Source organism: Octodon degus, unplaced genomic scaffold (assembly GCF_000260255.1).
Source record: "Octodon degus isolate 3935 unplaced genomic scaffold, OctDeg1.0 scaffold00068, whole genome shotgun sequence".
NCBI lineage: Eukaryota > Metazoa > Chordata > Mammalia > Rodentia > Octodontidae > Octodon > Octodon degus.
This window is the reverse complement of record NW_004524644.1, coordinates 2,654,382-2,676,492: the sequence shown is the minus strand read 5'-3', so window position 1 is coordinate 2,676,492 and position 22,111 is coordinate 2,654,382.

Genomic DNA, 22,111 nt, shown 5'->3' with positions numbered 1-22,111 from the left:
ATGTGGATGAGTCACGGCCATTGCTTGGCCAATGTGCTCTCTGTGAAAGCCTGAGAGAGTGTCTTCTCCTCATGTGACTCTCCTTAGGCACACTCCATGTCATCGATCAATTTCCTCTTTGGCCCCATAACCTTCTTGATCAGAAAATCTGGGACACTAGAGAACTTTAAATTTTTAATTAATTAATTTATTTATTGGATAAAGGACTCACTACACAGTTCAGACTCATAGTGATCCTCTTGTCTCAGCCTTTCCAGCACTGGGATTACCAGTGTGCCACTACACTGCGTTCTGGGGCTGGCAAGTCCTTGCGCTTGCCTGGCAGGCGCTTAGACCTCTGAGCTATCTCCCCAGCCCAAGACTGTATATTTTATTTCATTTTCTGTCTTCCCCAAAATTGCAAAATATAAATTTATTTATAAGTTAAAACATATTACCTTTGAAACATGGAAAAGAAACCTTTTGGAGAACAGGACACAGTACTGTTACGGCCTCTCTGTCCTCTGTCTCTCAGAGAGGCTTGAACTCAAACTACACTAGAAGAGGCTTGAACAATAGGTTTTAAGTTTTCATTATTCCATCAACAATGCAATAATCCCATTTTTTGTTTCATCTGAGCAGCTTGAATACTTTGTTGATACCTGATACGGAGTTGGAAGTGACTCAATAGCTTGAGTCTCAAACCTTGAGTTAGGCCTTTCCAAACTTGAAAGTTTTAAAATTTATTTTAAAATAAATTTTAGTAGACAGTAAAGCAAAAGAACATCTGTTCAGGCATATTAGATATTTATTGTAGATTAAATACACACTGAAGCCAAAGTGTCAATCTTAAAACATTAACGAACTGATTAATTAACTGAAGAGGTGGCTCCAATAGAATATCTTAATAAACTTTGTCTGGTGAGTGAGAGGATACAGGTTGGGGTCCTTAATATTGTTTTTCTCTTCCTATGGATGCAACTGAGTAATTTTTACTTATTTATTTGCTTATTTTTTTCTGTATTTTAGGGAAGGGTCTACAGGGTGTTCAAGGTCTCACTACTGGATTGGACTCATAGTGATCTGCCTGTTTATAGCCTCCCAAAAGCTGAGATTACAGGCGGGCACCACCACGCCCAGTCTCAATTGCTGTCTCAGTGTGCCCTGGAGATGGGGCTGACAAGGTAGGCCCCGAGATTGAACCCCCAGCCCCTGCACCTGTTTGCAGGCACTGTAATCAGTTGAGCTATCTGGCCGGCCCTACAACTAGTAATTTTTAAATCCAGTTTCTTCAGTTTGTTTTCCCATAAGGCAAACTTGCTTTTCCAATGGAAGACTGTGGAAAAGAGCTCATCAGTGAGTGCAGACAATGCTAACATCATTGTTTCTAAATTATTACACTCCTCCATGCTGGGCCTTTTGCACTTGATTACATTTTTAACTGAGTTCTTAGGCTGCCCACCTCATGCTACCTTACTTGGCCAAGGTAAAACAGCTCATGCATCCCATCTCTCTTGGGAGACAGTTGCTCTAGGGAAGTCAGCTGTCTTGTGATCTCAGGCTTTCATGGATTCAAAAAAGTTTATGGTTTTGTAAATGACCCATCTTTTCCTCATTAGTGTGAGAGCAAAGGTCCACAGATTTCTATACTCACTGGAAGCAGGACCAGTATCTTTTTAATCCTGTCACTTGCAGCCACATCTGGAAGAAGTAGCTTTTCCAATTCTACCAGATTCTGGATTTCTGAACCCTTCCCACTCCTTTGCTCTCTTGCCTGCCATTTCTTTATTTTTCCTTTCTTGTAATCCTTGGCCAAAGACAGCCAATACAGGTTATGGACTAAACATCCTTCACTCAAAATGCTCAGGGCCAGCAGCTTTTCATATTTTAGGGTCTTGTAGATTTGAGAATATTTGCACTCATAATGAGATGCCTTGGGGAAAACACACAATTCATTTGTTTGCTATAAACCTTGTATGTACAACCCAAGGGTAATTTTATACACAGTTTTTATTGTGCTCTCTTTTTGGCCCTGTCACACAGGATCAGGTGTGGGATCTTCTGTTTGTGGCATCTGTCAGTACTCAAAAAGTTTCCATTTTGGAGCATTTGGGGGAGTTGGATTAGGAAGGCCCAAACCTGAGTTTATTCTATTTTCTAGAATCTTCCTCCAGCCACCCCAGGTGAAAGCTGTAGACAGTGTTTTGCCACTGTATACCATGGAGCCTCAGCATTTTAATCCAATAGCAGTGTCCTCAGTGTTTTCTTTCTTTCTTTTTTTTTTTTTTTTTTTTTTTTTTTGGTGGAACCAGGGTTTGAACTCAGGCCCTTGCGCTTGCCAGGCAAGCAATTATTCTACTGAGCCATTTCCCTAGCCCCTCCTCAGTGTTTTCTAGTAACGGCAACACTATGAAAATCCTCACTTGTTTTATTAGGCAGGCGCCCCAAGGGACCCGCTTCTGGTCAGGGTAAGTTACCCCACACTGTAGAACCCTCTAGTTAAACATAAAGTTTCATACAGGATGAATACCTCTTGTCTATTTTATAGCATCATTTGGAACATATGACCTCAGTAATTGTTATTCCAGGTGAAATGTCAAAAGAAGCATGACAAGAGGACATGGACTTTTAACCTCCTTGGTCTGGGTGTGGTCTGTATCACTTCTGCTCATAGCCCACTGCCCAGGATTACTCACAGGGCTGCCACCTAAATGCAAGGATGCTAGGAAACTTAGGTCATTGGGTGAGCACTCATCCAGTTACCCTGCAGATTCTATTACACTAGCAAATAAAAGAACATATTTTCCTTCTCTCTTGTTTGCATCTTTGAACTGGAGTTAGCAGGGTGTGTTTCTGGTAATAACTTTATCTAGCAATGCACAGGTAGGACTCAGACTACCAGAGAATCTTCCTTGGTTCTTACCTTCCCTGCTTCCCTGTAGTTTCTCCAGTTGAACTAATACTGGGGGACATTTGGGTTCGTGCAGCCTCCTCATGCCCATAAATTGTTACATATCACTTTTACACTAAAAAGCACCAATAACCAGAAAAGACACATGGCATTTCACACATCACTAGTGTGGCGTTCCGCTGCTCAGTGCTGACAGCCACTCTGAATGGTGAGTAATGGCTGATACACTGTGTCAAGCTCAGAAGTTTAGAAGCTTAACTAAGGACTCAGCAGGGGGCTAGGGTCCTCGCTTTGTAAACCTCCTAAGTCTGTGCAAGAGGAAGGCAGAACATGATGCTAGCGTGAGGGACCCACCCTGGGGTGAAGAGCCTGCCTGTGACATAAGGGAGGAAAAGAGGCTTCCCGCCCCCTTGTGCTCTTGTTGGTTTCTGCCACCTTGAAGTGTTGCCCCTGTCATGCCACCTTGCCTTGGAGCCAGCTGAGTATGGACTGAAACCTCCACAAACTGTGAGCTAAATAAACCTTTCCTTCCTTCATTTTGGGCATCTGGTATTTTGTTTCAGCAATGAGGGAAAAGACACATGGCCAGTGCCATGCTTTATAACTGTTAGTTATATAACCATCACTGTGCTTATAATTCACATGGATAAAATCACCCTGAGACCCTGCTGTGCTTAGTGTGTGTGTTCATTTCATAAAAAGAAGCATCTGTTTAAACCAAGCCTAGCAAAGCCAAGTCAAAACAAAACCAAAAAAAACCAATACTCATGCAAGGAGGCTTTGAAAAAGCCTCAGAACACTTGCTTAGCAAATTCCTGAACTTTTCAATGCATCTTTTTTAGCTTCTTTTCCTCATCTTATTCTCATTGCCATGAGAATTTTAGTGTCATGGTAATGGTAAAATTTCTTTCTTTCTTTCTTTCTTTCTTTCTTTCTTTCTCTCTTTCTCTCTCTCTCTCTCTCTCTCTCTCTCTCTCTCTCTCTCTCTCCCACACACACAGTCCACCTTCAATGAGGCAGCATTTCTAGTTCATATTCTCTTCATGTCCCCTCCCTCTCCATGCACTTTGCCTTTTGACCCTTTCTACCACTCAGGCTCCTGGGAAATGAATGGAGCTCCCTCTTTGCACTGCTTTATCAGTGTCTGGATAGTAGGTGAATATTTTTATTATTCACTACTTTTTCCTAAGGCCATACCCATCTCTCCATCAACAATACTCAAATTTTGTCTTAAGAGAAAAGTAAGAAGCTATCACCCCAAGATCCTTACATTTGCTACAAGCAGCATCTGAGTAGCCAGCTCACCATATTGCACCAAGCACATTTTCAGAAGCAGGGTGTTTGCGTCTCCCTCCAGGTGGTGAAAAATCTCCAATAGATTCTGCCAACTTCATCAGAAATGTGTGTGAACAGCAGATTTTCCCTGTCTCAGACATGCATGAACTGCAGATGGTGAATAGTTTTTCCTTTTAAAATGTGGATTTACTTCTCAGGCTATTAAAATGCAAATGGCCGCTGCAGATTTGCCAAAGTCTTTGTTCTCAAACAATTTTAAACATAGCTGTGCTTTGAGAAATTATAGATACTTTTAGAAAAAGAAAAAAAAACCTATATGTTCAGGGATGGAAACTGATTTGCTCCATGATGCTGTCCATACAGTTTCCAAGAGAAAAGTGGCACAAATTCTACTGGGAAGTTCCATTCCCAAACAGGTAACTTTGAGCTGCAACCTTTTTGTCCCTTTGCAGATGGGTTGATTGATAAGCAGGAGGGATAAACAAAAATGGAGCAGAAAGTGATGTCACCCAGAACCACAGCGGGTAAGCTGTAGAAGATTTTAGGGAAGTGCTACACTGTTCAGTTAGAAGTGTGGGAGCTTGAGGAAAATGTTTGCCTGGAACTCTGGGAGTCTTGGTAATGTAAGACAAAGTGAGGCAAGAGAGACATACCAGCTATCTTAGTTATTTTTCTTGTTCCTGGGACAATAAACCCGACACCACAAATTAAAGGAAGAAAGGTTTGTTTTAACTCACAGTTTGTAGAGCTTTCTATCTATTGTTGGCTGATTGCAAGGCAGAGCAGGCAGGAGGCAGCAAGGTTTCATTTTTCTTTTCCTTCTTATTCCATCCAGGCTACAAGCCTATTGGTTGATGCCACCTACCTGGTGGGTCTTCCCTTTTCACTAAATCATCATCCTTACCCAGAACTATGATGAACCAGTCAATAGGCTAATCCAAAATCACATATTCACGACCCAGTACTGTTGCTGAAAGACCAATATCAAATTAAGTGGAAGACTCTTTGCATTCAGGATTTAGAAGGCAACTTTTATTACACTATCAGGCTGATGGGAACAAGTTCCAAATCATCAGCCATGAATCAGCTTAGAGTTCAGTTTATTTATTTATTTATTTATTTATTTATTTTGGTTATAAAGTAAGTTTATTTCGGCAGAGAGAGGTCTTGTGTTTATGTGTGGTGAAGAAGAGAAAACCCACATACTCAACCTCTTTGTTTTCCCTCCCAGAACCACATCCCTAAGTCCTTAGCAACATTATGCAGTGCTTCAGCATCTTTACTGGGGACCAAAGATGCTAGGATCATGAAGGGTCAGGCTGGTCACCAGCTGTTCAAAGTCACCAAGGTTCTAGGAAGGAGGTGACAGATTTTCAGGGCTAACAGATGACCTGTTGTTGGGGGGGGATGATGGAAGGTGACGAAGAGATCGGTCTGGTGTGTCAGCACATACAGCAAGGCTTGATGCAGTGTCACGTCCTTTGCTACCTGCTGATTTTCCTTAGCTACCTGCAGCATGCCAGAGAGGAGTCAGTTTAAATAGAGTTTACAAGCAGGAAGTACAAGACTGATAACAGGTTATTACATGATTAGTTATATTCATTGAGTCATATGTGTCAAGCAAATAGATTTCCTTAAAAAGACTTGTTTATCATAAGGTAGGAAAATTCTGGGAAGGAAGGGATCTGAGAGGAGTAGGTAAAGTTAAAAGTGTCTTTGACTGGGCCCATGTGTTCCGGACACAAAGTATAGAGTCCTTGAAGCAAGCCGAAACAGAGCCACATATGTACATATTGTAAGTTGAAAAACATAGACACTGCAGCTGGACATGGTCAAGCGGCCTGGCCAGCTATATGGAAGAAGCAGCTGGATGCAGAAAGTCAAGGGTACCTGAGCCTAGCAGTCTAACTGTGTGACAGGGACCATGAGCATAGTCACAGGCTTTGAGCTGTACCATCAGATGTCTATATGTTTGCTTTTCTATGATTTTGCCCTTATGGTATCACATACCCATGACCCAGTGACCTCCCAAAGTCCCAGCTAGGAGCATATGGGACTCTGAGGGGCATCTAGATACAGGCCATAATGCCAGCCTATAGGGCTCTGAGAATTTCAAAAGAAAGTGGTTAGTGGATAAATAAATTCCTGCCTCTGGGGATTGAGCCTGGAAAGGATGCTTCTATGATGACCTCTTCCAGTGAGAGAATGCTTGTCCCTAGTCACAGGGCTGGAACATGATAGCTAGGAATTGCAAAGAGGTCCTTCAACTCCCAGAGCTGCCCTTCCTTATACTAGATGGCTACACAGTAAATCTTGACCTCTGAAGAATTAAGGCTACAACGATGACAGGGAGAAGCTGTGGAGAGGGCAGAGAGGAGGAAAGAAAGGGTGCAGTGAAGGAGGAAGAAAGGTAGAGAGGGACGGAAAGAGGGAGAGAGGAGAGGGGAAGAAGGAAGGGAAGAAGGGAGGGAGGATAGAAGAAGGAAGGGAAGGAAAAAGTATAAAGGAAGAGATCTCAAAAGGTGATACAAACAGAAACAAATTACCAATATGAATTTAGGATGTTTTTATATAAATTTAAGATAGACATAGAAATACTGATATATTGATAAAGACATACAGTTAGATACAATGATACCCTACTGCAGAGAAGCACAATCATACCCAAATCTTATAATGTGTTTATTTATTTTGTTCCTCTTTTTGAGACAGGATCTTGCTGTATAGTCCAGGCTGCCCTTGAACTTCCTGTGTAGCCCTTGAATTTGCAGGAATGCTGCCTCAGCCTCCTGAGCACTAGGCATACACCACCAGGCCAGCTCCCAAATATTGATATTTGGCTAACATTTTCCAGCAAAAGGAGCTAGCACTGTTTGGAAGAAAAGCTGGTTGAGCTCAGGGCAAGAAACATGCAAGGTTATCCCAAGAAATCTTATGGTTCCAAATAATAAGAAGGGGCTCTAAAAATGATTGGAAGATCGGGGACACAAAAACCAGCTTGTGGGCTCCCACTGGCTAATTGGGGGATATTTTTGGCAAAGAAAGAAAAGAAAATAGAAAAACTAACAGATCATAATCCATATCACAAAATAAGAATCCATACTTAGGTACATAACTATAAAGAGAGAAAGAAAGAAAGAAGAGATGGGAAAGGTTTTCCTTACAGCACAATTGCATCTGATAAATGTTGAAAATAATGGCAGAAATTGAAATTCATCACTGACCAAATGCTCCAATGATTATTTTTAAAGGTAAAAAGTGACAGGGGATGCTAAAACTACTGTGTGAAAAATATGATGAGATGCAGCATATCCACAGCCTCAGCTTGTCCCTCTAACAACAGACTTATTTAATTACAAAGGGAAAAGTACTGTGGCCTTATCCAAGAGGCCACAGGTAACCTTGTTAGCCATGGAGTTCTCAAATGCTGTGACTCTCAGTGCAAACCTCGTGAAAGTCAGAAGGTCCCAACATCACTTCTGTCATATTCTTGTCCCAAATTCTCCATGCGAACTTAATCATGAGAAACTATTTGGTAGGCCTCAATTAAGAGAAGTTCTATAAAGCTGGTTAATACTGTTCAAATGTCTCAAAGCCATGAAAAACAAAGAAAGACGGGGGGAATGTTCCAGATGAGAGCAGCTGAAGAGTTGTGAGAACTAAGCCACAAGCCACGATGCTTGGGTCAGCCTGTGGCTCAGAACTAGAATATGGATGAAGCAGCAGGCAGAGTCTGAACAAAGTCTGACTGTAGAGAAGAGAAAAGTATCATGAAAGTAATCGTTTTCTAAGGTGTATTATTGCAGTATGAGTAAGTAGGATTTAACACAGGGGGAATCTCAGTGAAAGACAGAAATTCCTTGGATCGTCTTATACATTTTTATAAAGCTGAAATTACCTCAAAGTTAAAAATTTTTAAATTATTTTAAATGAAACAAGTTGAACTTCCTCTACAGAGTCTCTTCCCCTTTTGTGCCCCACAGGAATCCAGCCTCTTCTCGTGTGGGAGAAACTTGTTGAGGTTGAGATTCATTGAGTTACCTCATCTTAGGACACAGGGCAGACCTGTGGGGATTGCAGAAATCACCCAGCCTGTGTTAAGGAAGCACAGCCCAAGGGCTAACAGCAGAGGGGTCACCATGAACTTGCTGGAACAGCAGGCTCTTGGGCTCACACCTGCAGCTCTTCTTACTACAGACCCAGAAGCTACACGCTAAGGTGGCTTCTATGTACACCAGACATTAAAAATCTCTGGTTGTCTCAGCTGTTCTCAACCTGGGTTGCTCCCTGGAATTGCCTGGGGAGTTTTTAAAACTTCTGAAGCCTGAACCCTGGCTTCCTCCCTGGGAGTGACTTCCTTGAAGAAGTGGAGGCTCAGCAGCTAGGCAAGGAAAGAATGGAGTATCAGAAGACCATTGACAGTATCATTGGCTCATCCAACTATTGTATGGTAACTATGCATTTGGCAACTATTTTTGAGCACTTGTGGTCAGATACTGTTGAAAGTCTTTTGAAAGACAAATTAGAAAGCCAAATTCTTTGATTGCATGAGCTCATCTCCTAGGTGGAGAGATGGATAATGAATGTGTACAGAAATAAAATATAGCCACACAGGTAAATTGAAGCTGTCATAAGAACTGCAAAAAATTTAGACTAGGTAATGGAAAGTGCATCAATGTTTACTAGGAAAGCAGATATGATGCAAGATACACAGATATATAAGAATTTGCAGATTGGTTTACAATGGCTGCCCACAGAGTTGGGTGTGGAAGAGCACCAAAGGAGCACCTGAGCACTGGCGACCCAAAAGACGCAGTCAAAGGCCTGGAGCTCTCTGTCCAGTGTACCGTATGAGTTCATATCAGAAGGTTGAAGGGCCTGTGATGGAGAGGTGGAGTCTGTGTCAGAAGCCAGGAGATGCTGTCCAAAGTGAAAGCAGAGATTGGAGCTCCTCGGAAGAAGAAAGACTCAAGCCTTCTTGCTTTTTTCCCCTTTTATAACACCCTAGCCATGATTCTCCTTAGGTGGATCTTCCACACCCAGAACTATGCTGAGCCTATTTAGTTGGCTGTTATTTCCTCACCTTGACACAATTAACCAATCATCTCAGAAGGCACTGTGATGGTGAGGAGGTGAAAGCCTCTCTGTGGTGGCGCCATCTGAGTGATGGGAAGGAGGTAGAGTATTTCAGGCAGATGGCACTTTGAGGGGATGGGAACAAGTCTAGGAGTGGATGAGTTGCCAAGAAGGCCAACAACAACCCAGAGAGGGTGAGAGGGAAGCAGAGATTCCATGGCAGGGCCTTGTGGACTGGCACAAGGAAACTGATTATTGTGAGCACATTAGAATCTATTACTATTAGAAAACTTTGAATGGAATAATAAAATTATCTGATAGATGTTTTAAAGTCTTCTCTGGATCTTGGGTGAAACATGGACTGCGGAGACCTCAGATCAGGGGTTGGGAAATGACATAGAGGCCACGGCCTAGGTGAGAAGTGACAGTGGGGTGGCAGAAGCAATTGGGTTTGGGATGTATTTTAAAGGTAGAGCTGATAGTTTGGTCTGAAAATTGCTGATAATTGGACCCAGAATGTGAGGGACAGAAGAAAGTCACATGGAGCTCGCTTTGACCTTGGGGGCAGGTGAATGCATAATCAGTGCCTGAGACAGGCCTGCCCAGCCTTACTTCAACTGGAGGGCTCCTTTCGTGTGTGATGAGAGAAAGAAAACAAAATGCTGCTCGTGAGCTGTCCCCAGCTGAATTTTCTGATAGGCAATCCCCAATCTCCTATCTCAGATGAAATATAACCCTTTATCCTTGTCCCCAGTAAGGGTCAGGGCGAGCCTGCTCAGGCTTTGTGAGGAAAGCCTCTGAGCAGGAGCACAGAGGCCACAGGACCATTCCTTTTTCTTCTCCCCGATTACTCAAGGCACTTGAGTAGTCGAGTCTAGCACTTCCTTTTATCAAAATACTGCAAGCAACACGTAAAGGGTGAGCACATGTGAGCTGAGACTAGTGTGATGATCAAATGTCACTTTCCCCAATAATTCAGACATATTTTGTGCTATGAATAATGATTATGTGAAATGGTAGATTGACATATGTGTCATACATTTCTATAGTTAGGATCGTGTTCAGCCAGGCTGAGCAATTATCAAATCAGTTTTTGTCTGAGATAATGTGGAATCTTAGGAAGAGTTCCTTCTTATAAGGAAGTGATACTTTTTGCTGTTTTGTTTCACTTTGGGGGTAGGGAGTATTTAAGGTATGGTAATCTCTCAGCATCATGAGAAAGTTCTATACCATATATTATCAGCTCAGGAAAAGATCAGATTTTAAGATTTTTAAAGCTAGTTTAAGATTCAGACTAGTTTTCCACTGAATGTGCATCACTTTTCTATTACCATTAAATAAGAAAATCAGAAGTTGAGCTATTATAAGTCAAGGAAACAGAAGCTTCAGTAAAGTCAGTATTGTTTCTGAAATAATCATGACTGCATACAAGGTAACTTTGAGCCACTCTGGAAGGCCAGAGTCCAGTGGAATGGTGTTGCAGAGGAAGATGTTTTCTCAAAGGAAGTGTACATAGAGAACTGGTCATGTAGCACTTTCATGATGGGAAGTCTGTGTGTGCACAATCTGCTAATCTCATCTCCCAACTTTATCCTAAGCAAGTTTCATGCATATCCCACAAATTCTTTACCCTGAAGTCCTCCTTTCAAAGGTATGACAGCTACAGTGAGGCAATCTTAAGATTCTGATTTTCAAGGAAATGTAGAATAGTGTTTGGGAGAAGCAGGTATGGTGACTCCTCAGAGCATCCGGGGCAAGTGCATGATGCTAAGCACCAGTTGGATGGCAGACAACAAATCCCAGAAAAGGATTCTAGGAGATCTTTCTGACCACCTTCACCATTGACAGAACAAGAACAAAGCACGGGGCTTGAGCCTTGAAATTTTAGTGCTTGTGTAAAAAATTACACAGGGAGAAGCAGTGTCTTTTAGCTACAAAGAGGGCTGGAGTGATTTTATCATGGAGAAGAGGATTCAAAGAGTGGAAAAAGACATTCCAGAGGATGAGACTAAGATAGCTGGACTTCTGCATCGCATCTGCAGTATGTAGGATCAGATGGTAAAATTCCACTGCAAGCATCAGGCTGATGATGGGGAGTCCAAAGAAATCTGAATTTGTTTCCTAGGTTCTCCTTCTGGTTTTGAGTTCAATCAGGTGGACATTCTTGGTACCCACAAATATGATCTTACTTGGAAATAGGATATTTGCAGATGTAATCAAGATAAAATGAGGCCATACTGGGTTAGACTCTAAGAAAATCAGACTGATATCTTTAAAAGAAGAGAGATATGGACACAGAGACAGCCAAGGAGAATGCCGTATCATGACAGAGGCAGGTACAGATCTGAGTCAAAGAATGCCAAGGCTGGTGGGCAGTCACTAGAAGCTGGGATGGAGACATGGCATAGAATTCCCCACACCACAGAGCCTCTACAGGGATCCAATCTTGCTGACACCTTCATTTTGGACTTCTAGTCTCCAGAACTGGGGAAAACACATTTCTTTTGTTCCAAGGTACATAATTTATGGCTATTTATTATGGATGTCCTACGGTACTAACTCTCTTCTGCTATAACCAATGCATGGGGATGTGGTAGAAGAACATTGCTGGTGGGCCAGCCAAATAGTTCAGTGGATTAAAGTGCTTGCTTAGGCAGATGCAGGGCCCAGGAGTTCGATCCCCTGGCCTGCTGTGCCAGCCCCACTGCTGGGGTGTGCTGAGAAGGTGATTGAGACTGGGCTCTGTGGCATGCACCTATAATCCCAGCATTTAGGAGACTGTAAATAGGAGGATCACTACAAGTCTGCTTTATGCAGTGAGACCCTGTATACCCTGTCCTAAATAGAAGAAGAAGAAGAAGAAGAAAGAAGAAGAAGAAGAAGAAGAAGAAGAAGAAGAAGAAGAAGAAGAAGAAGAAGAAAAAGAAGAAGAAGAAGAAGAAGAAGAAGAAGACAATGACGACTATTGGCGTGATAAATCTACCTAGATCAGTTGGCCTTTAAAGGGACAAAAGAGCCTGCTTCAGAGGTTAAGAGGGTTTATGAGAGCTGCTGTGTTTGCAAATATTTGCTTCCACCCCATACACTGCATGCTTACTGTTGATTATTTCCTTTGGCATTCAGAAGCTGCTTGATGTAGTCCTACTTGTTCATTTTTGATTTTGTTGCCTTCACTTTTGGTGTCATATTCATATAACTGCCACAACCAATACCATGAAGTTTTCACCTATCTTTTCTTCTATAAGTTTTATAGTTTCAGATCGCACATTTAATCCTTAATGTATTTGGGGTTGATTTTGTGTATAGTGTAAAGTAAGTGTCCAATTTATTTCTTTTGATGTGGATATCTAGTTTGCCTTATTTTATTCTGGGTAGCCATCCAAAAGAACTGAAATAAAGATCTCCAAATGTTCTCTGTACTCCTGTGTTCATTTCAGCATTATTCACAATAGTTAAGATGTGAAAGCTAACTAAATTTTCACCAGTGAGTAAATGTGTAAATGTGTAATGAAAATGTGGTATATTCATCCAGTAGAATATTATTTCTCAGTGCTAAAAGAAATAAATTCTGCCATATGGGACAATATGGATGAACCTTGATATTATGCTAATTAGGTAAAATAGATAGGCCATGGAAGGACAAACATGACACCGCATCTATGAGGCATATAAAATAGTTTAATATAGAGGAGCAGAGAGTAGAATGTGGATGGAAGGACTGAGAGAGGGGGAAATAGAGAGTTGCTATTCAGTGGCATAAAGTGTCCATTAAGCAAGAGGATTAATTTCCAGAGATATATAGCACTGTGCCTAGAGTTAATAGTACTGTAATATACAGTATATGTAAAGTTATTTTTAAGAAGATAGATAGATAGATATATAAACTGATGAGGGATGCCCAGACAGCAGGGGGAGAGCAATTACTATTTACAACTCCATGGAAATAGTAAACCACAAATTGGACCAGCTATTGAAATTTTAGAAAAGGCTGCAGTGAGGACAGACACCAATGTCCAAACACTAGGAGAGATGAACTATATCTTCCCAAAGTCAGCATCAGTCTACAGAGAAGGACCAACAGCAGAGAAAAAGCCCCTTGCCCTGTCACCTGGGAGGCACACAGGCTGCTTTTGTACCCACAGGCAGCCTTGGGAAAAGGAGGGTGGGCCGAAGGCAGATACCCAGAAAAACAACAATATTTAGATGAGATTAAGTTGACCTGAAATAGATTCTAAAGCTAGAGAAGCCTGGGTGACCTTGAATGGATGAGTTTTTATTATCTCACTAGCACTGTCTGCCAGAGCAGGATGGGATAATTCATTCTTTAAGTTCAGATGTATTGATTGGCTCTTAGGACACTTGAGGGTTCTACACAGATGAAGAAAATAGAAGCAATATTTTCACATTAGAATTGTAGTGTATATATTTAGATTTTCCTTTACCTAGTAAATCAATCCAGAGTTACTCCTTCCCACCCTTGAGGAATGGTTGACCGGGGTGGCAGCAGCAGGGAGTTGAGTAATAGCGGGTCTTTGGCACACAGCTGCTAAGCACTTTCCCTGGGCCAGGTGCTGCAGTCAGGTGAGTGCAGAGTCCATGCGGCGACTTGTGGAGGAGGAGATGAGGCCACGTCAGCAGAAATAGCTGCCTTCTCCCCATGCTCTATCTTTTGCAAAAGGCCTGCATGGACACTTTTTTATGAATTTCAACCAGGTGCCAGGAGGAAGAAATAGAAGCTCTGGGTTAGATTTTTGGTGGCTTTGAAGAAAAGACACACATGAAATCAGCCAAGGGGTGGCTCCCTTCCTCCCTCTGATGTTTTACAGGTCTTTTCTTCTGAAAGAAGATAACTAATGCTTCAAAACTCAATTTCATCAATGCTGGTAGGAACTAAAGTTGTTGAAATGAGAGCAATTGATGATAACATGAAATGTTGTGGAGGAGAAAAAGAGGGACTGCCAAGTAGAAGGGAAAGGATAGAGTTAATGCTGAGATACAGAAAAGAGTGCAGGAGGCATCGGTTGCCCAGCCCTGCCCTGGCAGCATTTAGAGAAGCCCTGAACCATGTTGGAGTTGGCAGTAATAAAGCCTGAAGTTGGCCAGTGAGCCTGGCTGAGGCCACGCAGACTATCAGAATGGTTTGCATAACTGAGAGAAAAGAAACAGGCAAAATGCAGCTCAAAAGGAGTAAAGATTGACTTGGTTCACACAATGAGGAGAAAATGATGTGGGACAAAAGCCAAAGCAAAATCTTAAATGGGCTTTTAGCATCCTAAAGTTAACCAGATGACATTTTTGTGAGACACTATTCAAATTCTTGATTGAAGATTTTTGTCTCCTAAAGGGAAATGTGTATTTTATCAAAAGGACAGAACTCAATATTTTGGCTCGCTTAAGAAAACGTGCTCTTCAGCAGCATATTTGATAAGTACAATATGCAGCAAGTCTATTTTAAGCATAGAAAATCTTGCGTTCCACAAACAAGGCACAATCATGAAGTCTGCAAATTTTTTGACTGTATTGTTACCTCTGCCATGGAAAGATGTGAATTAGTATTTCCAACAGGAAATCTGATGGGATTATAGTCTTTGAAATGAAAATTAGTAAGAGCAGCATTAAATACTGTGGGAAAGTAAGAGATAGGTTGTGACCCATCATCTCTTGGATCTCTGCTTTGGCAAACATTGCCCTATAACACAAGAAGGACCTTGATCTTCATTTCCAGAGGAGATATAAAGAAATAAAAAGAGAGTTAAACTAAAAGTGGTATTTCAGACATCTTTATATTATAAGACACAGAGATATAGAGACAGAGATAAGAAGGGACAGAAATAGGGTCTGATATCATCCAAGAGGGATGATTATTGTATTTAGCATCACTCTGGAAGTCAGAATGAAATAGGATAGTTACCTTCACAGAACAAGAGATGTGGAATCTTAGGCCTTAATTCATGACCTCTTACCCAATGAGACAACAGCATCTCTTTCTCTTGTTCTCCCTTATTAATAATGCATGGAATTCACCCTCCCCTAACTCCCTTCTCTTATCATGGCAAAGATCAGGAGCACTGTGGCTGCAGGGGAGCCAGAAGTCTGCAAGGGTGGAAATGGCCACTGATCCATATCTGGCACTGATAAAGTAAGTCCTCTAAAATCCAGGCCAAACTCAAGATTCAAAGGTACCAGCCTCTAGCCCACCCCCACTGAAGCCATAAAAGCTAGGCCTATGCTTTTGTTTGGGGACTAGCCTATTTATCAGGACCTCCTTTGAGCAGTATTTAAAAAAAATATCTACTTAACTTTAGGATGCTAAAAGGCTTTGACAATGCTAAAGCCCTTCCCTGTTCTTTTTACTTTTTTAACTTTAATAAATCTGTCCACCAATGTCTCTCAGTGGTGCATCTTGAAATCTTTTCTTTTTCAATGATGAAATTGACAAACCTACTGTGTGGGAATAGAAAGGTCAAGCAGGGTGCCCATCTCCTCAGACCTTGTCCTGTCAAATGTCAATTTCATACTTTCATCCACATTAATCAGAAGAACTCTTAGCTGATTTAAACAAGAAAAGGATCTAAAGTTTCACTGCATAAAACCAAGTCAGTTAGGCTACCTTACAATGCGGGAGGTGGCTTTTTAAGTTAGCAAGCTCCCTATTCCTCAGTTACTTCAGGGACTGCGCAGTGTGTATGTTGTCTTTTGGCCACGCAGATCTGTGGCAGAGCTTTGTTTCTTAGAAGCAGCATCTTGCTTTTCGAAGACTGTGTGATCATAGGTGTGAGGTGTGTCAAAGCGACATGGCTAGGACTGTTCAATAGCTGGCCCTGCTGCACAGTGTCTTGCCATTTAGATGTGTCAGATTTTGCCTTTTCTCTTTGGACAGCATGTCAAGGGCTCCTATTACAGTGGGGAATTATGCCCCCTTTTTGGTTTCTGGTAAAAGACAGCCCTGCATGAGACCTTTTCCTCTTTTTGAACTCTCATCTAATGACCAGGTGAGAGGACAGGCATGTTGTCAGTGTCTGTGTCAAGTTTTATCCTGTGATAAAATCAATGCTCAGACCCTCATCCTCATGTCAGCTCTGAAGCCTGTTTGAGCAAAGAAGCAGGAACTTCATGAATAGAGCAACAGGAAGCAGCAACCTGGGATCAGAAGGAAATAAGTGCACCATTTGGCTTTTAGATCAACCGGGTATAGTAGAGAAGAAGGAGACATTTTAAAGATTGGACCCAGAGCTAGCTGCAGGATGATCCCTGTAGGACATTTCTTAGTAAAAATAAAATAAAATACTACATATTTCCAATTACATATATTTGTAGTAGGTCCAAAATCATTTTGGAAGAATTCATTCTAAATTGATGCCAGATTGCCAATTAGTTATAGTTGGAAGGAAACTGGGATTGGAGAGCTGGTCAAAGGGTGCCTGAACCTTCTCTGTTTTGCATAAGGAAATAAGGAAATGAATTGTTTATGTAAGCAAAAGCCAATATAAATAATGAGCATGAACACATATGTGTATATAATATACCGGTACATGTTTAAATTACCACTAAGAAAGCATTCATTTACCCTAAAGATGGGAATTGCTTTGCCAACTTTTAGTTTGCAGAGATGGGTGTTCTTAGGAGTATGGATTGAGGTTGAAGTTCCTTGACTTTAAAGTTTTTGCTTCATTTATCACATTTCCTTCAGATGTGTATTATACTCTCAGGTACCCTATCTACTTCCTTTCATGTAATCCTTGCTAGCAGTATAATTCGACCAAGTAGTATTGTATTTCCCATCTAATACTTGGGAATATTAACCAGCAAGGTTATCTGTGATAATAAGCAACTTTCAAATTATAGGGGGTTAATACAGTGCAGGTTTATTTGTTGCCCAGGCCAAAATCCATTTTGGGGTTCCTGGTTGGGTGGCTATCCTGGCACCATTTATAGGGTTGGAGACTGGGAGGAGAGGGGCCAAGGAGATCCCATGGCATGATGCTAGCCAGGCCTGTAAGTGGGGGCTTGGTTCCTGTACTGTCAGATTCAAGAGTGAGTCAGAAATGCATATCGACTATGTCCCCAGAGGCAGAGGAAAGCTGGATATTTACAAGTATAAAAAGTCCCTGTCAGACAAGCTGCCAAGAAAGAGCCTGAGTATTGATTTTTGATTTCTTAAATCAAAAAGACATAACACACAGCTTGTAAGATACATGGCCAAGGTCACAGAGCTGTAAATGGAATGGCAAGGATTGGAAGTCACTCATCTGGCCCTCAAGCCTGCAGTGTTTGAAAGCTGCACACACTGAGAAGAATTGGGGAGCGGGCCTTTATAGGCACTTACTAGCCTAAAGCACATGTGCATGCTGGGGTAGGACATACTCTTCCAAAGCCTATTAGAGAAGACCAAAGATAAAGGGAGTTGCACTGAACACTCAATGTCTTGCAGGCAGTTGGGAGGGGAGAATTTAAAAGAGCAGACCCACAGTTGGCTTTATTTCCTTCATTTTCATGTTTTGTTTCTTTTTATCTAATCAGAAGTTAATCTCAGCTTGTTTATACACATCACTTAGACTGGGGGATGTGCTACCTTCTTTCTTTTTCATGTGGGCCATGACAGTGTTTCCGGAAAGACTGAATAGTCCTTGAAGATTTATTCTTGATAATTAAAGGCTTAATTCCAGTCTCATGTCACCATCACACAAGGCCAGCTTCCCCGTACACCTGGGATTAAAAGCTCCTCATCAAAGGGAACTCTTTCCTCTCATCTCAGTTCCAAAGAGCCCTTCAGAGAACATACAACCTGGGGCCCTGAAAAGGAGGATCTGGCCTTCCTTTTTACCCCCAGGAGGCATCGATTAGTAATTCAGGGTCACGCTGGAGACTTACAGGTTTCACAACCTTCTGTTTACAAGAGGAAAACGAAAAGAACTCAAAATCGTCCTGTATTCTCTATGAAGTCTTTGGCAAAAGAAAGTTAGTTAAGTCACTTAGTTTTTCTTTGGTTAAAACACAGTAATGAAGACTAGTCTTTAGAACAAACCAGGCAGTTTAGGACAATTCAATGCCAGAAATAATGGGGACCCTAGAGGAATACAAAACAACATGAAAGGACTGAAAGGAAAAAAAAAATTGTTACATCCCTGTCAACATCTAGTAAAAATAGCCTCCAGTACCCCAGGTTAAATAAGATTTTCAAATACAAAAAATGGGAGAATTTGTTGGAAGCTGACCTGCATTCCATGAAATTCTAAAGGAAATACTTTAGGCTGGGAGAAGCTGATGTCTGATAAAACACGGATCCTATGGAAGGAATGAAGAGCATCAGAAACAGCTAGCTGAATGAATACTAAAGGCCATTTGGTTTTTAACTTTCTTCCTCTTAATTTTCTCATTAGACCCAATTGTGGAGTTTAAAGTATGCAGGTATAACACCCATGATAACTATGTCAGAACAGATGGGGTGGGGTGGGATCAGCCAGGTCTACATGACTTCAAAATTTCTTTATATACCATACATTGATTACATGAAGAGATCTCATACAGTATTTCTTTTTTCGTATAGTGTTGATATCAGGTCTTTGGTGCTGGAGTCACCTTGTAGACGTAGTTCTTCTAGATTCTTTCTGTCCTGAACAAAGAATTGATCAGGGTAACTGCAAAAGGTAACAAGGTTTTGTATTTTTTAAAGATAAGAATAGAAATAGGACAATGATTTTGGGCTAAGTAAGATAGGAAAAGAAGTGCACTTTACAGGAAGAGAATGGGCTACACAGCAGCAAAAAGCTCATTGTCGATTTTCCTCTTGCATTTCTCCCTCAGGCCAATGTAAGGTCAAGGCCGACCTACAGAAAACCTGCTTGAGTTCGCAGAAGCTGGCCATGCGCAGGGCTTCGGGAACCATTCTGTGCATGGGACCTGGGTTTTTATAATTAACAGGTCATGCCTACTGCTCCCACCAGTCTACCATTGCCTGATTTTCCTATCTCAGTACAAAACACAGATAGCAGGAAACAGGGATGTAGAGCTTTTGCAAAAAGGGAAGGAGACCAAGAAATAGGGAGAGGGAGAAGGGAGAGGGGAGGAAAGGGATAAAAAAGAATTAAGAAGTGACTTGTACATGTACTAACTCTCCATGATGAATACAATCACTGTGTACTGCAGCCAAGAGCTAATAAAATGGTAACAATGGCCATGCATTCTTTAGGCCACTCCCTTGGGACGATTTCAACTAATGAAACAGAGCAAGAATGATGTGTAATTTCTGAGGTTAGGTCGTGAAAACCACGCTACTTCCTTCTGGTTCTCTTGGCATACTTACTGTCTGGTAGCTTCCTCCTGGATGCTGTCATTTGGAGCCACCACATCGTGAGAAGCTCTGGTTGACAGTTCTAGCCCAGTTTGGTCTTTGACCTTTGCTAGCAGAGGCACTGTGCCTGTGACTGAAGAATCCTCTGAGCGAGTAGGTCGGGCAGCCATCCTCAAGTGACCCCCAAGCACTTGCGCTTTCTTGAGAAGACTTCAGATATCATGGGCCAGAGACACTCTGCTGTGTCTTGTTGAAACCCTCAGAATCTGGGAGCATAATTAAATGGCTATTGTTTTATGACCCTGAATTTAGGGTGAGTTGCTTACCCAGCAGAGTAACCAAGACAAACAAACGTGAAAAGTTGGACGTTTCATAATGTGAACACACCCGTGTAAATAGCACTCAGATCAAGAGGAAAAGTATTACCCGCCCGCTGTCTGCCCTCTCCAAATTCATGCTTTTCCAAGGGCGCTCACTACCTTAACATCTGATATCACAGGTAGTTTGTCTATTTTTTTTAGTTCATATAGGTGGTCAATGTTTAATCCTTCCTCTTACTTCCCTTTCTTCTCCACTCAGCCAAGACCTTCTAATGTCTACTTGCTCACTTCTGCCTTTTTTGCACCCTACTTTGGGCCTTATCAGCTCCTGACTGGCCATTTGCAAAGTTTCTCTGGCCATCAGACCATGTATAAAGTTCTTCATAGCTCTTTATTTTCCCAGGGATAAATCTAAATTCCTAACAGCAACTGGAAAGCCCTGTGGGACTTGACATCTGTTTCTGTCCTCAGCCTCATCTGACATTTCTTCCACATGTTCCCAAGGCTCCAGATATCCCATGCAGTCCACATGTAGTCCATCCTGCCTTGCCTTGTTGGCCTTTTGGTTGAAACTACAGTTTTATTCTTTTAAAATAATTTCTATTTTGAACTAACTTTAGGCTTATAGGAAAGTAGCAAAAATGACACAGGAAATTGTAAGCTTCTTACCCATTTTTCTTAAGGTTATCATCATAGTTTAGGACTATGATCAAAATCATACACAGTGATTAACATGAGCACAATACTTTAAATCCTGACCTTACCTGAAATTTCTATTTCTCTACCTTAGCTTTATCTTATTGTTGATTGTTTCCCCAGACTCAGCTTAAATCGTACTGCCTGGAAGTCTTCCCTAAATCCTTCTCACTTCATCTTTTGTTTATACAAATATGTTAAGTGCTGCTGCTAGACAGTTCTCCTACTACAAAAATACACTGTATGGATGGTGAAAATTAAAGTTATTTACCATACTCTCTACAGAAATCATAAATATATTTAATGCTGAAACTATGGCAAATAGTAGGAAAATTAAAATGCATTAAAAGCCATTTTAATAATCATAAAGGTAAGAAAAGGAGACTAGAAAAACAGGATACAGAAGAGATGAATAAAAAGCAAATAATGGAATAATAAACTGAAGTTAACCAAATTACTAATGCTATTAAATGATAATAGGCTAAACTGTCCAACTATAAGGTGGAAATTGTCAGAATGAATGAAAATACAGGACTCAATTGTATGCTGCATATAAAAGTTGCATTTTAAATATAAAGACCTAGATTGGCTGGAGATAAGTAAATTAAAAAAGGTAAATGATGTGTGAGCCAGTGAGATATCTCAGTGGAGTAGGCACTTGCTTGGCAAGTTCAGGGGCTGGGATTCTATCCTCAGCACCACATGCCACACCAGTCCCACCCCCAGGCGCACTGAGCCAGTCACGGAGACCTAAGCGTGGTGGAGCATGCCTGTAATCCCAGTGCTGGGGAGGCTGAAAGTAGAAGGATCACTATGAGTCTGAACTGCATAGTGAAACATTGTACAAAATACATGAAAATAAAATAAAATAAAAAATGTAAAAGGTAAATGATTCAAATAGACATCATGAAAAAGCTGGATTTGCCACACTGATATCAGGCAACAATTCTTTGACAAAAGAATTATCAGCTATAAGAGCTGTTTTAGAATGATTGGTTAGGAAGAAAAAGAGTCATAAGTGTGTGCACTTAATTTAAGAGCTTCAAAAATATATGAAACAAAATTTGACAAAAATCAAAAGTAAAAATGAACAAAATTAACATCATGGTCAAAAATTTTAACACTTGTCTGTTAGCAAAGATCTGAACACAATTGGCTAGCTTGCTTATTTAATGTTTATTGAGTAGCACCTAAAACAATGGAAAATTACATACTTTTAAAAGTTAATGTGATAACTGTACATAAATAGATCCTATCCTTAGTAAAAGGAGTACATCTTTATTAATGTACTCATATACTAAAAAACCAAAAAAACTATCATCTTTTTTTTTTTTTTGCATCATCTTGATTCTCTTTTTTTTTTTTTTTACAGTTTCAACAAATAATACACTGCATATATTATTCTTAGTGGTTAATTGCTGTATAAGATGCGTACTTGTGATCCTATTTACAAACACCAATAGAACAAATCATTCCATTCATTAAGACAATGCAACTATATATCTACCCCAACCACTTTGAATACACAGATACAGAATGGAC